This window comes from Trachymyrmex septentrionalis, unplaced genomic scaffold, assembly GCF_001594115.1.
Source record: "Trachymyrmex septentrionalis isolate Tsep2-gDNA-1 unplaced genomic scaffold, Tsep1.0 scaffold80, whole genome shotgun sequence".
NCBI lineage: Eukaryota > Metazoa > Arthropoda > Insecta > Hymenoptera > Formicidae > Trachymyrmex > Trachymyrmex septentrionalis.
In genome coordinates this window covers 1,256,419-1,267,905 of record NW_017305988.1, presented here as the reverse complement: position 1 = coordinate 1,267,905, position 11,487 = coordinate 1,256,419, and the positions used below count along the sequence as shown (strand labels likewise).

The following is an 11,487-nucleotide window of genomic DNA, read 5'->3' as shown; positions in this document are numbered from 1 at the left end:
TGTATCATTACTTCATGTACAATTGAAATTACATTTGACTGATTGATAGTTAAAATATGTAAAAGATACATATAAAAAGATAAAAACATATAATTAAAAAATAAATAACAAATTATTTATTTTTGATTATTAAATGTTTATAAAATAGTGCTTTAAAAAAATTCATAATTTTTAAATTGATAGATTAAATAAATATCTAAACGATATGTTCGATCCAAAAATATCTTCAATGTATGTAGACTGTAGACACATATATGACACCACACTACTGTATGTATGCGCGCGCATATCATGGCCGATTGATCAGAAGAACGTATCTGTTGCATAAATTTGATAGAAGTAATTTAATTTATACAGTATCATATATTCAGAGATTTCTCAAGTTTTACTTTCGAAATCTCATGTAAAAGCTACTTTGTTAGTAAATAATACGTATCACGTAAAAGATAATAAGTATATAACATATATTATTCGTAAATTACATGGTGTACAAAATTATTCAAGCAGTGCACTGATAAGAAACGACAGGCACGAGCCAGTGTATAAACTAAAACCGCCTCTTCAGTCAATATCCTACAGTTTATCTCGAACTATTATCTACTTCATTTGTCACAATTACGGGGCTCGTAACCCTTTTGCGCGCATGCTTGTTGCGATATCTCGATCGCATGCCATCAGCATGACAGTTCCCCTCTTACTCAGGCAGAGAACCGAAGAGGGGAAGTAGCTGGTTATCACTGCCTGCCGGCTGGCTGGAGTGGCTGGCTGGCTAACTCTCTGTATCGCTTTCCGTATATTGCGGCAGGTCAGTAAATCCGAAAACGAGCTTTACGATTTGTTTACTCCGTACTGGGTTATGGGACCCGGTTATATAGCCGTAGGTATGCGCGTGCTATGTGATCGCGGCCATAAACGCGTCTGTTATGCGCTCGTAAACCGTGAGAGCCCCACTCAGCGTTCGGTGCTATAGCGGTGTTTCCCCTTCTGCGGTCGAGCCTCGTAAAACACTTGTTTTACGATTGCTGCCTATCGTTGACGATGCTGCCACCGTTCACGTGGTGAAAGTATTCAATGTGTTATCTGTGGATAGTCATTCTATCCCGTTTCCCGATCCCTTTCTCTTTCCGCTCTCATGCTCAATCGGATCTGAAGGGCATCGACATACATACGCTCGACCTTGATGATGGGCAAGGCTATTAGGTCAACCTTTGCTGTGAATGTCTATAATATGGTGAATTTGGTATAAAAATCTAATTTTGTTAAAAAAGTAGGTTTATGTATCTTATTAATATTCAATACTTTTTATAAATCAACGAATAAATTGAAAATCAATTCTTTTTATTAACTAAAGATGTATTAAAACAAAGAAAAGTTAAACAAAATAATTTCTTTGAGTGTACATAATCGTTGCGTGTGCCAAGAGCTTCCTCTCGTAAATAGAGTTGCATCTTACTATGATTATTTCGTACCATCTTATCGTCTATTTTAGCTATCGTCTGGCACAGAATTCTCATTGATACATCAAGCCTACTAATTCATCTCGTATGTTCCGTACAAACATGCAAATCGCATGGTGGAGTAATGGTTTCGTGTCACGATCAGTGCGCCTCTAGCGGTCGACATTTTATCGACGACTGCTCTATCGGTGATGACGCCACGCTTCTACGTCACAAGGTTGACGTCATCAACGGTATAGAGAAGGAGCGACGACAGAGTGGATGTGACGTAACTGGATCTAGAGGGAGAGAAAGAGACAGGTTGCGCCAGCCATGCTGCTGTAGGTAGGGGAAGGAAGAAAAGGGAGCCATTATAGAAGGGGCGCGACTAGGCTGAATCCTCCCCACCGGCCTGGTCGGCCCACCGAGGAAACAGCTGTCAGCTGCGTGGAGTTGCGGACCCGCAACTCTCACCCACCAACCCTCCTACATTCTATTCTATGTGCATGTGTGCGCTGGTACATGTGTCCCGTGTCCCAACCTAAACTCATCCAGGCACAGAATCAGCCGGGCTGCCACCCACCCCTGATGTTAAAATATTCTGGTGGGCGAGCGAGCGAGCGCGCGCGGAACGGGAATAGCCCGGGAGAATTATGGCCGCCTCCGAGAATCAAATAACTCTTTAATCCGCGGGCGCGTGTACGTTGCTCACGCTTCTTTCTACCGTATGTCGTTTGTCTCACTTCCGCTCTCTTGCGCACGTTGTAATTTTCTCCTCCGTGTCATTGATCCGATTATCCATGATTGGTGATACATTAACACTTATTTACGTCAAATTATTAATTCGATAGATTTTTGAAACAAAGAAATTTAGCTCATAATATTTTGATAAGACAAATATATTTATATCCAAGAATAATAAAACTGAAAAATATATAATTAAATAAAAAATAAATAATTAGCTCTATTAAAATAATATCCATCAATATATGATATCTATACATATATTAAATTAATTTATTAAAATTAAAATGTAAAAAAGTAGAAAAAATTATTGACAGAATTTTTATTAAATAATTTTAAAAATTAATTAATATTGATGGATAATTTAAATAAAGAAATGAGATAATTTGTTATATTAGATAATATGTCCAGTAAAGTAATCTTAAGATTATATTTCATAAAAGTAATTCATTTTAAATCAAACAATTTATTTCGATATATGTAAAAAGCGAGCGAGAGAGATTGGGAGAGAGAGAGAAAGAGAGAGAGAGAGAGAGAGAGAGAGAGAGAAAATTCCGATTCAATTTAAAGTTGCAAAGTTAACAAACTCTACCATATTTGTTAGATAAGAATTTTGTTGAATGAGTGTGTAATAATACACTCGAACGTAATTAAAGTACACGATGTAGTTTTTTTCTCGTTTATGTGGAAATCACGAGTAACAACACATCCTTCATGGCATGTACGCACGCAGATTAAAAATATCGGACAATCGTTTACGTATAAGAACACACGCGTTTGCAAAGGGCGCCAGGAAGATATATTGTTCCGCTAATTTGTTCTTCGTGAGCAAATCCATTATTAGGCGGAACACGAACTTTTGCGACTAATTGTAAGTAACGCGTGCACGCTTGAGCGACTATTACAGAAACTTGTATCAAACATGCTTCCGCATACATAAGAAAATTATACTATTATGCCAAACAATTGAATTAAATTTTAACATACCAAAAATATGTTTTCTCATGGAACATTTTTTTCATGATAAAAATTTTTTTAATTATTACGTATGTGCAAACGTAGAAGATATTTGAATAAGAAGCATTTGAATAAGAATGCAGAAGCAATTCGGAAACATAAGAAAAATATATAAATAATCTCTTATATTCTTCTCTTATTACTACTACAATGATAAAAATTTTAATATCAATTTACGTTTAATGTTGAATATAAAAAGATTTGTAACTTAATTTTGAATCATTTCTGAATACAGAAAATAGATCTACTTTTGAAGATGCATATTAAGCCGCAGCGCAGGAACAGTAAAAAAAGAGATCGTATTTCAGGATTTATTATATAGTTATAAAATGTAGTATATGTAGCACAAAAAAGTTTTTGTTATTTAAGGGCCAATAAGTCCTAGAATTAAAAGGCAAAAAAATGTTCTGAAAAGGACATCCTTCGGGAAAGGTCTCTCTTCTCAATAAAAGATTTAAAACGAAACCATACCACAACTTAAACTGTAAAACCATCAATTCAGTTTTAATTTTTTTCGCTTGTAAACATGTGTAAGAGGCAGAAAACCAACGTAAAAAATCAATGTTATGTGACAAAATATTTTTACGCTATTCAATATGAAATGTCTGATTCTTGAAGAGTGTATGCATTTATATTATTTTTTTTTATTGATTATATTTATTCTTAAATCTTATTGATTAATGTAAATAATTTTAGAATTTAGTAAAATTACAAAAAAATCTTGTTTAAATTTGATAAGATTGTTTCGTGACCATTGGTCTCTTCAAGGTCGAGCAAGTACATAGTCATAAGTGGACATGGACAACAGTCGGTCATCGATGGGGCTATAAATCGGCCGCGGCGGGTGACGTTTTTTGTCTGTATCGGAGGGACTGGACAGAAAAAGGCGAAGAAGAAAAAAAAGGCGTCGTAGCAAAAAACTTCAACGTTCAGCTTGTTATAAGCGGTCCTCGGTTAGGAGGACGCCAAGCAATAGGAAGACGTGAAACCTAAAGGGGACTGAAGAACGGAGAAAGGGACTAGAGGGAGATCCAGAAGGAACAATGCCTAAAGTCACCTGGAAGAATGTGGTCCGTCGGGCTACGAAAACGAACGGACTCACTCTGTCTGTCCCTCCGTAGAAGATCATCGATAGTCTTTGCAATTCTTTTCTACTAGCGACAGATATAAAAGAAAATTCAATACGTCGCTTAGTGTTACGTTAGAAATCCGATTTAATTTGATGAAAAGTTCCATAAGTTTTTGGAAGTTTTTCAAATAAGTGTTAAATATATTTATCAAACATAATACTCGAATAATCATACTTTACATTGCGCGTACATATTTCAAATAATCATAATTAAAAGAAACAATACGAATATTATTAAAATGAATATTATTGATATTATTGCTTGAGATATATTATTTTCTCTTTTTATGCCTCCAAAAAATCAATGCTATAAAACGAATCTCATTTACTAATTGTTTTATAGTAATTATATGTGTTTTTAATAAATTTACGTTTAATTTTCATATGTACGTTGATGTCGACGAGCATTGTAATTCTTACGAAGCACTTTCACTTTATAATCAATATTATCATGTCTTTATCAACGACAGTAAATGATAAACAAATGTAAATAAAAAAAAATCTAAATTTCGGAAAAAACTAAAACTGCAGGCAACGCTGCTATGAAAGCTTATATTATCGATATATTTATAATCGTATAGATGTAATCTGATGATTTATTACTAAATGTTATTGCCAAATTTATATTGAATATTTTATGTGCATAAACGGATCATAAAAATAAAGTACAAATAAAAATAAAAATGCTGTTATTAAGGGGTTTTTAATTTTTTTCAATAAATACAAAAATTTTCTTTCTCTAAAGATTACGTGAAAAATATACGTCTTTAATAATTTAATCAATGTTTTTAAGTGAAACAACTTTATTAAGATATTATATGTACGCGTATTATATATGTATATGTATATACGCAGGGTGATTAAAAAGCATTTATATGGTAGATAGTATATATATATATATAAATCATACTAAATAAAAAAGTATACAAAATTATTTATATCTCAGAAAGATTAGGCTTTCGATTTATGTTTACTAAGACTTTTTTATTTAGTATAAGCTGTATTATCAACCATACAAATGCTATATAGTTTATTTAATAATGATAATTCACCACAGTTCTAGTGACATTTCTTGTTAGTACTAGCAGAAGTTTATACTCCACAATTATTTTTAAACAGAATTCCGGTTGCAATTTTTTAAATTTTGGATTTTTAGTATAAAACGTGCGGAATTCTTTTATTTTTATAAGAAATAGAATTATGGAAAAAAATGCTATTTAACTTAACGGATACCCAAAAGTGGGATCCATACATGCAATAGGTATGTAATTTGAAATCAAAATTTCAGTAATTACCATTTTAATAAATTTTAAATACAGAATACACTTAAAATACATGATAAAAGAAACGATTTCAGCATTTATGTGAAGATAGGTATTACACTGTATATTTTTTGCACAAATGTTAGTAATTCAAAAAATTACACTACAATATTTTTGTGTGCAGAGTATATTTATTTCTGAAATGAACTCCGACAAACACTTTTGCTAGCGAACAAATAATTTATCACGATACGGTTTGCCAGCTGCAAAAAGAAATTGCTTTTCTTTCGATTTTTCGCGCGTTTTTCTTATAACGCAACTTTGCTGTGATGCCCGGCCCCACCCCTTCCTTGTCGCCGAGAAAGTTTCCGCCGGTTGCGCAGCCGGCGCCTATGAGCACTCGCAGATAGGAAAAAGCGAGCTGGGTGGCTGTAAGACGGAGAAGAAGGAGGTGGTGGAGGAACGCGAATAATAAAAATCGGCCTCATAACTCACACCATGTGCCTCAACGTGGGATGGAAGAAAAGCAGAAGGGAGTGGGGGGGGAGGGGTTGTCTGAGCTTCTTATCTCAACGCTGGGGTGACATTAGCGCTACTACAGCAATTCTCTCTATACTGCTCTTCAAGGCGCAATGTCTTCATTCGCTGTTCTTATCGATGTTATAAAATGGGGATAAAATGTGAATATTAATAATGATACACATTTATGTAATAGAAAAAAAGATTTATCCAAAGAATTGTCAATTTAACATAAATTGAAAGAACTGTATTGATTTTCATGAAAAATCTAATGCGCCAATTTCTATATAAATAATTTCTATATATTATATAAATATTATATAAATATATTATATAAATATTTATTAACGAGTAAATCTGGAAGGCTCGATATATGTATAAACGAACAATTAAACAACCGCAATTCGCGAAACATCCGTTCGTATCGTGCAACGGATTCCACTGCTAGCTCGTACATGATGAAGTGAAATGGGCCGGCCGCTAATCGGCAATGGCCCGAAAGACTGGCGGACTATCCGCCAGTAAACAACATCGCTATAATGTACCCACGTGCTTTCATACACCCTTCATCACTCTCTTCATACGCGAACAAGGTAATCAAACTGAATTATTCAGATTGCACAACAGATCCTTTTCTACTTGATATTGTTCGCAATGCATACTAAATACGCGATATTTTCACATACGCACAAAATTATCAAATCGTATTATTATCCATAAACAGAATCGGTATTGATCAGAGTATATTGATAATATCAGAATATACGGTGCAGTTAATTTTATAGCCTAATAGATTTCATTGTGTATATAATAAATGGAAAAGAAATTAATTGTAGCGTGCCTGAGATTGTGTGAAAGAAATGATTGAAGCGAGATCGGACGGTTCAAATGTGTGTGTGCGTAAATTAAAAAAAGAAAATAAAGAATCGCTGGGTGAGGATTATCTGATAGAAAAGTGGAGAGTTTGAAACACCTCGCGCCGGTAAACTCAGCGCAGCAATAGTACATACTCGTCCGTCACTGCCGGCAAACGTGCACAAGCGCGTATTTCTAACGCGCTTGTACAGAGCAGAGATGAGTGAGCTGGGGCGCGCGGCGGTGGTGGGAAGCGCGAGGGGGCTGGGGGAGGGGGAGGGGGCGGAGGGTACAGACAGGGGATGAGACACACGCGGAGAGTTATGACGCCGCACAATTAGCAGTTCGTGTGAGAGAGATCGATCGCCGCCGAGAACATACATCAACGATGTAAACTCAGGACGCGTATCGTCTCTACGCGTACATATCCCGCGCGGATCCCGCGCGGACGGTATGCGTAAATGTAGACGCGCCGTTTTTCGCTATTTTCACCGATTTAACCCCGGGACGCGTCGCGCTGCCAGGGAATTAATGCATTTTCGTTTTAGTTTAAATTGCAACCGAACGGCAGCGCGGCAGGAAAATTGGACGTTTGTTTAGCACGCGTCGCGTCGGCCAGGTCTGGCCTGCGCCAGACGAGAGACGCCGTAGTGTTTTGTCAATAGCGGGAGATTTAGTTTTGGATAACGCCCCGTGCGTGGTGTGCGCGCCACGACGCGATGCGACGCGACGCGAGGCAACGCGACGCTAACGCCGACGGGGGTACCGCCGATAGTCGCACCGATTCGTCATGTTATCGCTACTTCCGTTTATGCTTCATTAATTTTAATTAATTTCAGTGTCGTTCGTTACCGCCGCTCGCGCTCTCCAGGCGTGATTAATTAAAGTCGGGGTATTATCAATGTTTTTAATTAATCCGTTGTAAATTGACTTCGTAAATTATGTTTGAAACCCACGAGCCGTTATCAGGATCTGAAGTTATGATTCGCTATTCAGCCCCTTTAGAAAACCGATATTTTCCATTTATGTCGTGCGCCGCCGTTAAGCCGAATATTTACTTTTAAAAGATTTCACCTGCACAAGTGGTAGTTGACTTGGAACCAGTTTTATAAACGGTATATAGCTTTTCCGCTATTTACTGTTTACTTTTACTGTTTGCTGATATTATTACTCGGGATATAACTTCAACTTATTATTGACAAAACTGATTAACGTTTTTTATATCGCAAACATTTATTTACAGGATATACAAGCCTGCTTATGCCACGCTGTACGAGCTGCACGATTTACAGAAGAAAATTTACAGTATTATCAATCCAGGTTTTCGTCGTAGTGACGATTTACAAAAGTAAGAATAAAAACGATGACTGATAAATTACCTGCAGTTTTTCCATCTGACAAGAAAACCTCTCCATAGTAGCGTATAATTAGCTAAAAGACGAGGATTGTCTGCAGCCGCGTTGTCTTCAATCAGAGTAATTCACTTTCGCGCCACTTCAAGACGAAGTCGTCTCTTCTCGCACCATGGACGGAAACTGTACGGCAGTATTTCTCGAGGGGCGCGTGCCACCACGTTAAGTTACGAGGCGTTTATGAGCCATAAGCGATTCTACGAGCTAGATAGAGTTACTTAGAGGAGTTATTTCACTACTTTCAAGATGGAGAGAGTGGGACGGGCTAACTTTGATGCGTCTCGTAGCACCTCTGCTACGGATAGATCAGAAGGACCGCCTGCGACTGCCTGATTTACTATGGTGGACCGTACGTTCCTAGGGATCTGCTCTACTCCCTGCCTGCGGTACGACAGGATTTTGTGACGGGGATAAAAGGGGGACGGGCTAGAGCTGAGGGATTGGAGATCGTAAGGTGGGGCTTGTGAAGACCGACTTTGGAAGCTTCCAACGTGTCATCAATGGACGTATTACTCGTTTTATTATCATTTCCCTATTTAATTGCAGAGTTAAACGATGAAAATCTTAATTAAGCACGCCCGCATCTCATGTAGGTTTGCATCTCTCATTCACAATTTATATTTACTCCGATAAAAAAATTCTTCGAAATTTTAGTACCGAACTTAATATTTCGTATTAAATTTATATGTTAAATATCGGAAAATATTAATTATCATATATTAATATAAAAACGAAAAAATAGATAAGAAGAACGCTATACCGTATGAATAAATTTTTTTTAAATATAAAGCGTCCTATTTTATATGCGAGTGATTATCGCTTGTTCAGGAAATTGCAACTTCTGAACGGAGTTTATGTTTGAACCGTGAAAACAATGACCATACGCGCACAATCGTAAATTCCTGTCTACATTTTCGTAGTATAGCTGCATTTCGCACTGCATTGCAATGCGTAAAACTCGAAATGCAACATTCCTACATTTATGCGTGGCTTCTCTTGGATTTTTCAACTATTTGTTCGGGATCGTTTGTGAGTACCTATGTATTTATACGCGTATAATTGAAGTTATGATAAAATTAGATTTCTTCATTAATAAAAATTGCATTAATTCATTTTTTATCTCTACAATTTCGGAGTTAATATAATGAGAATATTAGAAATTATACAAAGTTATAATTTGCATTCGTAAGTGTTGCATTTAACTACTCAGATGCAGATGTATTTCAATGATCGCGCCTTTTGGATCATGGCTTAAATTATGGCTTTACTGTAGAAAGTTTATGCAACAATAGTCCATAGGGTGCGACCCTACTGTTCAAAGATACGTAAACGTCGCATAATTTTCATTTTTACTTTTTCTTTTTTATAGACTTTTTTACGGACGAGTGAATTCTTTTGGAAAAGAATTAATAGGATTTTTATGCTAGCGCTGTTTTCTTCATAGTGACATTGATTTACGAGGCTTTTTTTAGTCAAAAGGATCCAAACATATGTGATGTTTTCTGTGATAGGTTTCTTAAAAAGCGTTACAGAACATTAATTCAAAGGTTCGAATCACGAATGAATACTTAATCGCTTAAAAATTCAATTGTATAAATAAATAGTAAATATCAGTAGAGTTTAATATGTTTCAAATGAATCAATTTAAACAAAATTTTCGATATTATAATCAAGCGGAGAAGAAATATAGAGAAGAAATATGCTATCATCTAATATCAATATCGTTTCAATCAAAGCTGAAGAGATCAAAATGATCACCTTGTAATCATAAAACAATTAATTAAATCTAAAATATAATTCTCATAATCTTTATACGTATTTTATTAAAGTTTAAAATTTTTAAACACATTGACAAAAAGTTAAAATTTTAATTGCTTCTATTTGGATCCACGTTTACGTCAGTGATTCGCTTTTGAGGGTTACTATCACTAACGTTCATAGGGGAGTCAAACATGCGACGAAGAGGGGATGACAAACGACATCATCGGCTGGCACGGCGTTACGATGGCGAAATCCATAACTGTCATCACTTCTAAACTAGATCTGGGAGAATTCAGATTGCCTCCCTGTTTCGCGTCGACAGGTTAGGAAATTCGTGAAACGTGCTGAGTGATTGAAGCATGCGTTTCACAATGCAATTAATAATCGATCTTAACTCATGCTGAATGAATAAACGAGCCGATAAACCGATAAATCTTTTACAAACGTAATAGTATTATAATTGAGGGGCGGAATAAAGACCTAATTACAAAATCTTTTATATTATTAAATTATATTGATAAATGATATTAATACAAAATTAAAATAACTTGAGCTACTTTTTTATTATACACAAATAAGTACAATATGAAATAAATTTATGTAATATCTTTAAGAAGTTACATGTTACAATACTTTTCTATCAATATTACATAAAATTCCGGCTAATTACCGGAAAAAGGGCCTAAGTAGAATTGTGCCTTTTTATTTCGCCCATCCCCTCAATTATTAAAATAATTACACGTATGTAAGAGAAAAATTACTATTGTATTATAATACGCATGTTTAACAAAAATGAAAATATCCTTTATATAAATAATATTATTTTATATAAATATATACACAAAATTTATTAATTTTTTCAACTTTTATACACATATATAATTAAAGCTTCTGATAGAAAATATTTTTGTATCAAAAATACAAATAAATTTTAAATCTTCTTTTAATGGTAGCGTAAGAACAGGTAAGAATTGGTCGGCCAAGAGGGTAATGGAACGCGACTGTCTGTACACTCGAAAGAGTGAGAAGGGTATAGTCAAGTGCGACCGCAAGGCCACAACCGCAGTGTGGGAAGTGAAACGAGCCGAGTGGCGTGGCTTTTAATGGAGTGAGGGAAACAACATTAAGTTAAGAGCAAAGCAGGGTGTGAGAGTTACACGGAAATAACTGTAGCTGCCAGTAGAAACGGCGCGAAAGGGAGTGGAGAATACGATTCATAAACCAGCAATTATTCTGTTGCCCATCCACAAAACAACGTGTGATCTTCAAGATGTCGCATGATTATATATTCCCCGTGTGTTGAAGCCAACAGTTGAAGATGCAAAGTAATATATCATAGTAATATTTCATTT

The 11,487-nt window shown here is 35.6% G+C and overlaps 1 protein-coding gene across 2 annotated transcripts in view; it reads right to left on the bottom strand.

The window, feature by feature from the left end:
* The window catches only part of LOC108754689 (homeotic protein antennapedia), a 158,134-nt gene that overhangs the window by 69,329 nt on the left and 77,318 nt on the right, over window positions 1–11,487 (bottom strand). The window lies entirely within an intron of this gene.